We start from the raw sequence: 13,692 nt of genomic DNA on the forward strand, positions 1-13,692 counted from the left end.
GTGTGTGTGTTTCCTTTTGTTTTATTATGGGTGGGTCAGAGGGAGAGAGGAGAGTCTACCCTGGCCTCAGGCTCAACCTGGCAGTGCAAGCTGCTGGGCCACTTTGGGGCTTGAGGACTGGGGCCTAGCTCCCACCTGATGCCGCAACCCCGCATTTCAGGGGGCAGAGGTGAGTCCTCTTGGGTTTTGGTGGGTGGGGATGTTGTTTCCTTATTTTCTTTTACTTTGGGTGGGTGGGTTGGAGAGAGAGAGAGGGGTTGATGTGTCACTTCTGGGGGCGTGGCAGGGAGGCGGGGCCAGCTGGCATCCCTTAAGGCAGGGGTAGTCAAACTGCGGCCCTCCAGATGTCCATGGACTACAATTCCCAGGAGCCCCCTGCCAGCGAACGCTGGCAGGGGGCTCCTGGGAATTGTAGTCCATGGACATCTGGAGGGCCGCAGTTTGACAACCCCTGCCTTAAGGGTTACCTCGAAGCCTTTATAAATTTTCCAGGGGTCACTCCACAGTCTAAAGCAGCCTTTCTCAGCCTTTTCACCACCGAGAAACCCTTGAAACATTCTTGAGGCTTCAAGAAACCCCAGAAGTGGCACCATTGTGCAGAATACAGTTGGGGACACGCCCACCCAGGCCTCATCACTGGCCATTTTGGAAGGGGGGGAGTCCAACACGACCATATATGGTCATTTCACCTAATGAATGTTTAATAAATGTAAAAAAACATAAAAATTAATCAATTCCCATCAATTCAGGAAACCCTTCCAGGGCCATCAAGAAACCCCAGGGGTTCAGAAAACCCTGGCTGAGAAACCCTGGTCTGAAGGCTGAAAAAGGCTGCTTTGTCGGGTCACCATAGGCCAGGGGTGGCTAGACATGCTGACAGGGACTCATGGGAATTGTAGTCCATGGATATCTGGAGAGCCACAGTTTGGCCACCTCTGCCATAGGGTGACTGTGTTGGGGACCATAGTCAATAGATTGACCTTGCTATAGTTAGTGTTGGAATCGTCATAGAAAACATTACTGAACTGTTATTGAAACCACTGTTAATACTGTATTTATTTGAGTTATTGAATTATACTGTATTCGTCCTACGTTATATGTAAACCGCCCTGAGCCGCATGAGAATGAGGCAAATAAACAAACAAAACAAATAAATACATTTTTCTGCTTCAGTTAGTTACAGGGAGAGGCAAATGGCTTGACTGAGGGGGCTTGACTGAATCCCCCATCTTGCCTCAGGAAAATATATTCAGCAGTCTTGGTGACTTCAGAGATCAGATATTTATTTATATCCCTGTCTTTCCTCCTCAGGGACTCAAAGCTGCTTCCAGCATATTCCTCTCCTCCATGTTATCCTCACAACAGCCCTGTGTGGCAAAGGGACTTAAGCCCCACGAAGACTGAGGCCCACAATCACCTAGTGAGGCAGAAATGCATAACGTCCTAGAAACCAACTTCTGAAGCAGCCATTTTCTCCAACGGAACTGAGCTTTGTCGGCTGGAGACTAGCTGTAATTCCAGGAGATCTCCAGACCCCAACCTGGATGCTGGCAGTTTTCTCAGTGGGGCATATTTATAGCAGCTCCTGGGGACCATTTCAGATCTGGAAAACAATGGGGTGGGGAGAATATCCCCATGCAGTACAGTCATTCTGTGACTTGGTTCAATTTCTGGGCACCTGAGAATCTAACTTTTATCTGGGAACACTCAGCTCATATCTACTTGACAAGGTCCAGGGCAATCACAGAACCTTCCTTCCTTCCTTCCTTCCTTCCTTCCTTCCTTCCTTCCTTCCTTCCTTCCTTCCTTCCTTCCTTCCTTCCTTCCTTCCTTCCTTCCTTCCTTCCTTCCTTCCTTCCTTCCTTCCTCTCTCTTTTCCTTGCCTACCCTTTGTTTCCATCCTTTCCCTTTCCCTTCTCCTTTCTGATGCTTCCTTCCTTCCTTCCTTTCCTTCTTTCCCCTTCCCTTGTTTCCTTCCTCTTTCTTCCCCCTCCCCTTCTCCTTCCGTAGGCCAGCAGGACCACTCCCACCCAGCAGACACGTCAGATGGCGATCAAGCAGTCTACTCAGTCCACTTGGAGGCCAAGGGCAGACTATGACAGTCCTCTTTTCCCATCTGCATCCAGAGCTCAACGCTGGCTCTCCCCGGTTGTCGAGGCTGACCCAGTAGGCATGGGGGTCACCAGCTTCTCCTCCCACAGCATTTAGCCAACACTTTGTGGCTGATAAGTGTTTGGCTTGCAGCCCCAAGTTTTCTGGGGCTCTACCACCTTCACCATTGTTTTAACAGACCTCAGACATACCCTGTGGAAACATTCAGCGGATGGACGGCCTTGTGAGGCCATTGTCTTCTCACTCACACGATGGCCTTTTGGAATCACCTTGCCTATGGGAAGGGGCTGAGTTGCAGTAATCAGTGCCTAACTACTGGCATGGGCAACGTCCTGGCGTGCTTCCGAGCGGGCATGTCAAAGGGACTTAAGCCTCACGAAGACATGTATGCCAGCATCTGCCCTGCGGCCCCTCTCCGCTGTGCGCATCTCCATTGTTTACACAATGACCACCAGACCTTTCAAACATTCCTGTCCTTTAGACATTTGGGTCCGTCCTTCTGTCTGCAGCAGTGAATACTGGCTGCGCTATTGGTATAGCATTTAGGTTAGGTAGGTATAGCTACTGGCACCTCACCTTTCAAGCAATTTGACTGTGACACGGCAATCTCTTGGGTTTTCCACAATGAGTGATTAAAATGTGGAATTTACTGCCAGAGGATCCAACTCTATGATTCTATGATTCTATGATTCTATGATTCTATGATTCTATGATGGCCACGGGCATGGATCGAGTGCTTAGATTCAAGAAGGATAAGTCAATCAGTGACGATCAGCCATGGTGACTGAGGGGAACCTCCACATTCAGAGGCACTAATCTTGTGAATCTCAGAGCCAGAAGGCAACAACGGGAAGGTCTTGACCTTGATGCCCTGTTGTTGGCCTTCCAGAGGAACTGATTGGCCACTGGGTGAGACAGGATGCTGAACTAGATGGACCACTGGTCTTACCCAGCAGGGCTGTTCTTCTGTTATGTCCTGTTGTTTGGCCTTCCAGAGGAACTGGTTGGCCACTGTGAGACAGGATGCTGGACTAGTTGGACCACTGGTTTGATCCAGCAGGGCTCTTGTTATGTTATGTCCTGTTGTTTGGCCTTCCATAGGAACTGATTGGCCACTGGGTGAGACAGGATGCTGGACTAGATGGACCACTGGTCTTACCCAGCAGGGCTATTCTGATGTTCTTATGAAGACCTCAGCCTTAATGCCCTCTTGTTGGACCTCCAGAGGAACTAGTTGGCCATTGGGTGAGACAGGATGCTGGGCTACATGGACCACTGGTCTGATCCAGCAGGGCTCTTCCTAGGTTCTTATCACAAAGATACCTTATCTTGAATTTCTGGACTTGAATCCAAGACACCTGAGTGAGTATTCCAATATTTCTGTCTCTTCAATTTCCTTAATTAATATTCTCTCCCTCTCCTACCAAGACATCTGAGCTTTTTCACTAAGAGAAAAAAAGATGCCTGCACTGGGTTATATGAAGAAGTGAGCAGGGATATCTGGAAGTTCATACCTGTTACAAATTTTGTTAGCCTTTAAGGGGCTACCAGACTCTTACTCTTTTCAACAGTGGGTTAGCATCTAATAGCAAACTAATAGCAGACAATGGACGTCCCACATCAAGGCCATCCACAGAAAATGCTAGGGCCTTTATATACTCAGGAAACTCCCTAGGCATGCAGAAGAACATGACCTTATCAGTTACCCCTCCCCCAACCCCAACCATGAGCCTGATGAGGACTAAATAGGCCTCAGGAGGAAGGAATGTTGAGAGAATCTGAGAGTCAATTAAGGAATGAGGAGAAGAAGAAGATCATCGTGGAAGGTGGATTTTGAGGACTGGGGATGGATTTGTTCTCCCCTCCCTGTGATTCTTTTTTAGGTCCTCAAATTATTATATCTAATAGTGATTGGCCCTGTTGTGATAGCAAAAGCAGCAAAACTAAGACATCCAGAGGCAAGGAAGGAACTTCTGCGTATTTGGAGGAATTGCCAAGTATGCAAACAAATATATACATTAACCAAATGGGTGGGGAAAATCCCCCAAGTTCTGATGAGGACTAAATATGCTCCCAGAGTGCAGAATGTTGAGAGCAGTTGAGAGTCGGTTAAAGGAAGAAAGGAAAGAAGAGAAATTAGTCTGCTAGAACTGATGAGAGTTTAGAGAATCCCAGAGCAGAGATTTGGGTTATTTCCACCTTGTCCCCTTGGCAAGTTCCCTGTGGGCGTCCAGGTTTTATTTATATAATTCTCAATGTGGAGCAAATAGAGAAAACTATTTTCCTCTCTCTCTTAATAACAGCGTTTAGGGTTACCCAGCTCAATGGACTGAACACGATCTTCGTTCATTGATCTCATTGGCTCAGCACTCAGTTAGACTGTTTCAAAGTGGACAAGACGAATTCATGAGGGAGAGCCCTGTCAACGGCTGTTAATCATGATCCCTCAGTGGAACCTCCATAATAAGATGCAGTATATCTTTGGGAGCCTCATGCTAGACACAGACAGCAGGATGGTTCCTCTCCAGATGGCTAGCCTCTAGAAACATCTGCTTGCTGCTATTAAAAATATAACACGACTGGCAGGTGCGATCCCCTTTTACTTCACTTGCTCTCTGGCCTCCCCCTGTACCTGTCCATCCATCTTCTTGCAGCACAGCCCGCCTCTGGGTGTGCGCACAGCGCCGCTAGCGGGTCCTGATCCTGGTCCTCCTCCATCTGCACCATTACCTCCTCCACCTAAATAAGTCCTTCCCTCTCTGGAACAGTGGCTGGCTCAGCTAGCAGCCCCCCCCCCCCGAGAGCCAGTGTGGTGTAGTGGTTAAGAAGAGAGGACTCAAATTTGGAGAACCAGGCTGGATTCCTTGCTCCACATGAGGCCGGCTGGGTGACCTTGGGCCAGTCACAGTTCTTTCAGGGCTCTCGCAGTCTCACCTACCTCACTGGATGTCTGTTGTGGGAGAGGAAGGGGAGGCAATTGGAAGTTGCCAGCTCTAGGTTGGGAAATACCTGGAGACTTTGGAGGTGGAGCCAGGAGTGGTCAAGATCTGGGATGGGGAGGGACCTCAGTGGAGTAGAATGCTACGGAGTCCCCCCTCCAAAGCTGCCATTTTCTCCAGGGGAACTGATCTCTTCGGTCTGGAAATGAGCTATAATTCCAGGGGGTCCCCAGGTCCTACCCTAGAGTACAACATCATGAATTCTCCCCTCCAAAGCAGCCATTTTCTCCAGGGGAGCTGATTTGCGTAGTCTGACCAATGAGCTGTCATTCCAGGAGATCCCAGGCCCCATTAGAGGCTGGCACCCCTAATTATGAACAACTAGATAGAGGACCCCAAGATTTTCAGACTCAAACTTGCACTCCAAAAGAACACGCTTCAAAATCTTGTTGGATTTTAACATCCTCCTGGTATCAAACACTTTTAAAGGCAGGCCAATGCAGCCGCTCTCCCGAAACCATCCTGAGTACGGTACTCTTTCCTTTTGTTTGTGCTGAGTCCCCTCATCTGATCAAACAGGCATTGCAGGTTTGGGGCATTGTCAAAACTTGCATTGTGCCAAACCTGTCTGACCGGAGGGGGACAAGCCAGCTGCGCCAACCCCCTGGGAAAAGAACCGAGCTCTCCAGCCGCTCTCTCCTCAGCTCCCAGCTCGCTCTGCCGGTAAAGACAACTGCACGCAGCCGGGTACACCAAATTGCAACCTGCTTTTCCAGAAGATGGAGATGACAGTAAGGGGGAAACAGTGGCCAGTAACAAGACCCTGGCTCTCAAAGCTCACCCATCGCACGGGGCTTCTCCGCATCCGCTGAGGCTCTTGGGGTTTGGCCCGCAGGCCCATCCATGCTGGGGATCCGACCTAGGACCACATCGCGACAGGTCTGTGCAGCACCGCCGAGCAGCTCCTTCATTCACTCTTTCTCCTTAACCACCAAAAAGCAGCCTGTCAAGTTTGAAGCTGGTCCTTGCGCGCTTGTGCCCTCTGGCGGCAGGCGCGCGTCCCGGCGCCGGGGAAGATGCTCTCCCGCATCCCCTTACCTGTTGAAAAGGATCACATTTTGAAGAGGGGGAAGTGAGGCAGGAAAGAAAATGGAGTTTGAGGCAGCGGCCTGTGAACTACGCTTCCCAGGATGCTCCTCGGCCGCCGTGGGTTTTCGTCCTTTGGCGAGAAGCCCGGCGGACGCGGAGATGCCCGCGGGCTCGCAGGAAGCCGGGAAGGCGCCTGTCGTCACCTGCCGGGATCTGGCTCCGGGGATCAACAGACAAGCAGGCTGCAGTTTGAGCATTGGAAATGAGGGGTGGGGGAGGACAGCACCGCGGGATCGGGACCGATGGTTTTAAAACGCGATTTGTAAACAGCAAGAAAGCCGGACATGGAAACAAGGCAGGGCTGGCCGAGCTGAGGCTCCCCAGATGTCCACGGACTACAATGACCGTGAGCCCCTGTCAATGCTGACTCATGTCCAGTGTATGGCCTACGAAAACCCCTAGATCCTTTTGGCACTTACTTCTGTCGAGACAAGACTCCCCTATCTTGTAATGATGCGTTAGTTAGGCATGAATCGAAATGGAGTTCTCCGAGTCCGTTTTCCACATTCAGGTAGTGCTGTGGGGGAGGGATGCCAGCTCCAGGTCGGGAAACTCCTGGAGATTTGGGGATGGAACCCGGGGAGGACAGGGACCTCAGTGGGGGCAATGCCAGAGAGACGACCCTGCAAAGTATCCATTTTCTCCAGGGGATTTGATCTCTGTTGTTTGGAGATAAGCTTGTAATTCTGGGGGATTGCCAAGTCCCACCTGGAGGCTGGCATCCCTACAGTCAGAAGAGGGGCGAGGAGTTGTACAGAAGGAACTGGGGATGCTGAGGCACAATGCATATTGTAATCAGCTTGATTAGAGCAGCAGGGAAATGATTGGGGACAGAAAAACAGCATCTGTAGTGAGATAAGAGTGCTGAGTCTCTATTCAGCCCGGGCCATTGTTCTGCATTTGTGAATTAACTAAAATTAAGCAATCTGGAGTTGTAATCTCCCTTTGAAGCTTCCCTGTCTTGGGACTGCCACTCAGGTCAGCAATTAAATGATCTGATTAAAAGGTTCTCTTGCTGCTTTTTTGCATTATGTGGTTTTATAGTGCCAGATTTATGTCCATTAAATGTCAGGTTTATAACAAAATTTGAGTCCATTGGCCCCTTTAAGACCAACAAAGATTTATTCAAGGCATGAGCTTTCTTATCTGTATCATAAGAGTACAGATATAAGGAGAAAGGAAATTAGTAGCAAATTAGTAAAAAGCATCGCAATATCCTAAATATGCAGTATGATAATTCCTTGCTAGAAAAGCAAATTTGTCCTTTGGGTTCAATTATTGTTCACAAGAACATTGGGGGAAAAAACTGTTAAGGTTAGTGATTAATGGTAGACACTTTCCCAGTTGCGAAAAAAGTAATTAAAAGAGACTTGTTGCTATCAGATTTATTTTACTGCACTTGAATCTAGATCAAGCCTTCTCGACTGTGGGTTCATGAAACCCTGGAGTTTTGCAATGGTCCCAGAAGGGTTTCACTGATTGGGTGGGAGTCAATTAATTTTGAGAGCCAGTTTGGGGTGGTGGTTAGGAATGTGCCGGGTTTGATTCTGTGCTTCCCCACATGCAGCCTGCTGGGTGACCTTGGGCTCACTGCAGCACTGATAAAATGTTCTGACTGAGCAGTAATATCAGGGCTCTCTCAGCCTCACCCACCTCACAGGGTGTCTGTTGTGGAGAGAGGAAGGGGAAGGCGAATGTAAGCCACTTTGAGACTCCTTCGGGTCATCTGTGTTACATCAGAGCAAAAGGCCAGGCTAGATAAAAGCGGCATATAAGAACCAATTATTCTTCTTATATATTTAAAAATAAATAAATTACTGATGATATGACCATATATGGTCATGTCAACCCCTCTCCTAAAATGGCCAATGGTGAGCCTGGAGGGGGAGGGGAGGGGGCCCTAGCTATACAAATCCTTGCTGGCTGAGGCTTTGTTCGCGTAGTAGCAATTGGAGTCCAGAAAGGTAAATACTTTCATTTTAACTTAACTGTGGGGGTGAGGCACAGAGCGGCATAGCCCTACCCCATCCCTGTTCCTGGCCCAGGGTCCCTTTTGTGAAGAAGAGCAAACTGGTAGCCAGCCTAGAATACAGGTATGGTTCTGTTCACAGGTCTTCGGAAAATATTTCTGTGCGGACACTTCCTGTGGTGTGGGAGTGGCTTCGTGATGTCACATCCAGTGGGAGTGTCTGAGTGATGTCACTTCTTGTGACATGTGACTTCCAGGGGTGTGGCAGGAAAGGGTCTAAGGCAGTGGACCCCAACTTTTTTATCACCGGGAACCGGTCAACGCATGACAATTTTACTGACGCCTGGGGGGGGGGTAGTCTTTTGCTGAGGGACATCACCGCCTCCTGAGCCCCTGCTCTGCTTGCTTTCCCGCTGGCGCCCCTGACTTCCTGCCGCCCACTGGGGGGTGCTGCCAGCAGCAGCTGCGCAGTGCCACGCCGAGGGAGAGCCCAGCCATGGCGGCCACTGGATAGCACCAAACATGAGCCGGTGCAGAGTGGCAGGGCAGCCCCCGAGGCAGCAGCCGGGGAGGAGGACGAGGAGCCACGGCCCGGTACCGAGTGATCCACGAACCGGTCCCGATCTCTGGACCGGTCCCGGTCTCCAGACCGGGGGTTGGGGACCGCTGGTCTAAGGAAAGGGGGAGGAAAAGGAATTTGGAAGGAGGAGGGTAAGGAGGTATAAAACATAGTGGCAGGAAATCGACCTTGGGGTGTCAAGCATGAGCATCTGTGTTACATCAGAGCAAAAGGCCAGGCTAGATAAACACCATAACAGGCAACAGTATAGAACAGAATAAAAATGTGGCAGAAATACTTGGGGCTTCTGACACCCACCCACCACTCTCCAAATGGCTAATGATGGGCCTGGAGGGAGTGGGAAGTGGAAGAGCCCCAGGTGGGGGTCCCCAACCATATTCTGCATGATCACGCCACTTCTGCAGCTTCTCCAAGACTGAAGAATGTTTCATGGTTTTTCAAGGGTAAAACAGCTGAGAAAGGCTGGGTTAGAATACTGTCAGCCTAAATAAAATTTACCCTAGTTGTTCACAATGAACGTGGCAATGAAACGGTGCAGGGAGGGCACAAATTTTTGTCTATGGTGAAAACAGGCTGTATGGATTTTAGACTCCTCTGCCTTCACCCTTTTTCACTTTACATGATTCATCCTGAGTTGGCCGTCAGTGTATTGACTGCGGCTAGAATGGGCTAAAATTGGAACAAGAGAGCCACCCCCTTTCGGTTTGCTCGGCTCGAAAGAACAAAAGAGCACGCTCACATTCTTGATCCCTTGCAGAAAAGAGTACATTGAATTCTTTAGTAATGCTGGATAGCGAAGCAAGCCACGGTGGAAGTGTCAGGTTTGTCTGAAGTCTTCACAGGCAGGGGAAGTGAAAAGTACTGTCCCGTTGCAGGTGACTGATGGGAGACCCCAGAGGGTTTTCAAAACAAGAGCGGGAATTTGCCATGGTATGCCTCTGCATAGCAACCCTGGAATTCCTTGCTGGTTTCGCATCCATGAATCAACCAGGACTGGGGTCTCCTGGAATTATAGCTCATCTCCAGGCAACAGGAATCAGCTCCCCCTGGGGGAAAATGGCTCCTTTGGAGGGAGGACTCCATAGCATTATGCTCCACGGAGGTCTCTCCCCACCCCAAATCCCACCCACTACTGGCTCCACCCCCAAAATCTCCAGGTTTTTCCCAACCCAGAGTTAGCAACCCAAGATCCCCTGGAGAAAATGGCTGCTTTGGAGGGTGGACCCATTTGCTTTATATGCCACTGAGGTTCCTCCCTGCTCTAAACCCCGCCCACTCTCCACCCAGCCCCAAAGTCTCCAGGTATTTCCCAACCCAGAGCTGGCAACAAACAACCAGGACCCACCTTGCTTAGCTTTCAGGAGCAGATGAGATTGGGCCAGCCTGGGCCATCCAGGTGAGGGCAAATCAGCGGTATTCAGTGGGGCTTTCTCCCAGGACACCTCTTAGTCTGCATGGTGGAGGGTTGGGGACATTCTCCAGGATGGAGGAATCACTCAGGAATGTCGCTCTTCCAGGTTCTAAATGTAGCACTAACTATACACCCGGGGCAAGGCAGCCCCCCAGGTCTTCCTGATCAATCAGAGTGTAAATACAGGGGCGATGCTGGAGTTTTCCTAGAAGAGCAATGGTTTCCTGGAGTACACCTCTAGTACACCTGTAGTCCCCCTGTCTACAGATGACTTCTACAGACTCTATCACATATAAGATGACCAGATTGCCCTACTTTTGGAGGGACATCTGGGGTCACCTGGCAAATTGTATCTATGTTGAAATTAAAAATATATAGATTACATTACTATTTTTGCGTTCTATGTGTTCTATGAAACTTTTTGTTGCTACATATAGACCAAATTTTTAATCAAGAACCCCCCCTCCCCCCAGTCAATGGTGTCCCGCTTTACCAATGTTAAAATCTGGTTACCTTAATCACATACCATAGTCCTAGAATGGCGTCAGGTTTCCACTGTTCCTTCCCCAAACTCTGTCCTTCCTGTACAGATTTCCCAAGCCAGAACTGGCAACTCTGTCTCTAAACAACATTCCATGTAACTTCCATTTCAAGCTCCTGCTCTGCGTTCCCTGCTCCCCGTTTCTCACAACCTGACTTCTTGGATACCTTCCCGACTTCAGCTGTCCTTGAAGCGACTTTGGTTCTCCTCAGTGCTGGTTGCAGCCTCTCCTCCTATTCTCCCTAGTGCTTGGTGTAGTGGTTAGGAGTGTTGACTTCTAATCTGGTGAGCTGGGTTTCATTCCGCACTTCTCCTCATGTGCAACCAGCTGGGTGACCTTGGGCTCGCCACAGCACTGATAAAGCTGTTCTGGCTGAGCAGTGATATCAGGGCTCTCTTGGCCTCACCTAACAGCACAGGGTGTCTATTGTGGGGAAGGGGACTGGAAGCTGCTTTGAGACTTCTTCTTGTAGAGAAAAGTGATGTATAAGAACCAACTCTTCTTCTTCATCATCCTAGCTGGTTTGCTTTTCCCTTTCCAGATCTTGGCATGTCTTCAAATCCGACCTAGAGCTCCTCTGCAGTTCCCATCTGAATTCTGGTAGGCCTCAAATCTCCTACAGCTTCTCATCCTAGTTAGTTTGCTTCCCCAGTTCCAGATCTTAGGTTGCAAAAGCCTCCACACTCCTCCAGATTCGATCCAGAGGTCCTCTGCAATTCACATCTGAATTCTAATAGGCCTGTTTCAGCTTGCAATTATGTGGAATGGCTGCTTCTGGATTTCAAATTCATCTAAAACAGGATACACGCAAACTGATTCAGCCTCTCCCAGCTGACCTCCATCCTGGGTCTGACAGATCGAGTGGATGTGCCAGGAAGACTCTTTCGCGTCTCCTGACACTGTTGAGTGACGTTTTCGGAAAGTGCTGGCGTTGGTCCGAGAAGCTGCAGGCTTTCCCTCGCCTACTGTCAAGGTCACTTTTGTTTTGCTGGGCTCTTAGAATGATAAAATATTGAGGATTGTCTGCTTTGGACTGCTGGGGTGGTTTTTGTGTTTACAAATGTTAAAAATGCATCATCATGATAAATAAATGTTGTTACGTGTTCCGTCCCAGCCGAGATGAAATTTCCAGAGTTTGTTCCGTCTACCCAAGGGACCCTCCCTCTTGAAATTTCTGGCAGAACGCTCTCCGTTCTAGAAGTGGGGAAAGCCACCGCATATTACTGGCTCTAACCCCTGAGCAATTCACTGCTGTTTTCAGCTAATTGGAATTAAATCTGCCCTCATTATAGCCCTCGCCCATGGGATCCTCCCCTGACAAGAATACCTTATTGTTTTAGAGGCTGTTTGTATTCTCTCTTGAAGGCTGGACACATGGAAGGTTAGTTAGTGACATTTTAAAAAATGTGTGTCCTTTCTCATCATGGTGTTTCTATTAATCTGTCAGATTTGATCCTATCCTTCCTCTGAGCTCACAGCACCGTTTATGGCATGGGTGTCCAACTGTGGCTCTCCAGATGTCCATGGACTACAGTTCCCATGAGCCCCTCCTGGCAGGGGCTCATGGGAACTGTAGTCCATGGACATTTGGAGAGCCACAGTTTGGACACCCCTGATTTATGGCTTCTCCATCCTCCATCTGAGTCTTATAATGTTCTTGTGAGGTAGAGTGACACTCCAGTGGGAGGTATCCGGGTGAAGATAAGGGAGGGAAGAACAAAGAGTATAGTGGTCCATGTCTGCTACAGACCACCCAACCAGGGTGAGGATGCTGATGCTGCCCTCTTTGATAGACTATCCGGGCAACAGGACCTTGTAATAATGGGTGGCTTCAATTTCCCTGATGTCCGCTGGGAAACGAACGTTGTCAAGAATCCAGAATCCTACGAGTTTCTGACCTGCCTGGTCAACAATTTTATTTATCAAACGGTTTATCAAACGATCCCTGTGGTGGGGAAGGACCATGTTCTCCTGGAATTCCTTTTGACATGGTGGGGCCCAAGGAAGTTTGTAGTCAGATGTGCCTGGTAGACTTTTGTAAGGTGGACTTCAATAAACTCAGAGTGACAATGAGAGTCATCCCATGGACCAGAATGCTCCAAGAGAAAGGAGCAAGTGGCGGGTGGGATCTCCTTCAACAAGAGCTATTGCATGCTCAAGCCATGTCCTCCGGCAAGATGGAAGCTTATTTGGAAGAACAGAGAACTTCAGGAGGAGGAGGTAAAGGAGAAAAAGGAAATGTTCAAATGGAGAAAAGGAGAGACTTCTAAAGAAGAGTATCTGCAGGTTACTAGGCACTATAGAATCATAGAATCATAGAGTTGGAAGGGACCTCCTGGGTCATCTAGTCCAACCCCCTGCACTATGCAGGACACTCACATCCCAGTCCACTGTAACCTGCCACCCCTTAAGCCTTCACAGAATCAGCCTCTCCATCAGATGGCTATCTAGCCTCTGTTCAAAAATTTCCAAAGATGGAGAACTCACTACCTTCCGAGGAAGCCTGTTCCTATAGGTCAGCCATCGGAGTGATTAAAGTTGGAAGTGAGCAGAGACTTGCCAGGGAAGCCCACTATGAAAAGAAAAGCTTCTTCAGATATGTGAGGAGCAAATGTAAGGTAAACAAGGCAATAAGCCTGCTGTTGGGTGAAGATGGAGAGACTTAGACAGAGGACAGATAGAAAGCAGAAAGGCTCAGTACCTATTTTGCCTCCGTGTTTTCCCAGAAGAATATGGACACATCTAGGGATGGTAGTAGGCAAGGTAGTGTCTGGGTGGCAGGCTGACATAGGCAGAGCTGGTCGAGGGGCATCTGGCTGCACTGGATGAGTTCAGAACCCCTGGGAGGACTAGACAGGTGCCAGAAGACTGGAGGAGGGTGAATGTTATCCCACTCTTCAACAAATGGAGATGACCTGGGAAACTACAGGCCAGTGAGTCTGACCTCAGTTGCAGGGAAGATAATTCAGCCAATGTTAAACATCTGAAGG

The 13,692-nt window shown here is 49.1% G+C and overlaps 1 protein-coding gene across 1 annotated transcript in view; it reads right to left on the reverse strand.

Moving 5' to 3' along the window:
• ATN1 (atrophin 1) overlaps positions 1-6,171 on the reverse strand; it is a 56,165-nt gene extending 49,994 nt beyond the window's left edge. Inside the window, exon 1 of the mRNA XM_077345750.1 lies at positions 5,893-6,171. The gene's annotated coding sequence lies outside the window, so the exon portion shown is untranslated. The remainder of the gene's footprint in view (positions 1-5,892) is intronic.
• Positions 6,172-13,692: the final 7,521 nt, after the last annotated feature.

This window comes from Paroedura picta, chromosome 7 (genome assembly GCF_049243985.1).
Source record: "Paroedura picta isolate Pp20150507F chromosome 7, Ppicta_v3.0, whole genome shotgun sequence".
Classification (NCBI taxonomy): Eukaryota; Metazoa; Chordata; class Lepidosauria; order Squamata; family Gekkonidae; genus Paroedura; species Paroedura picta.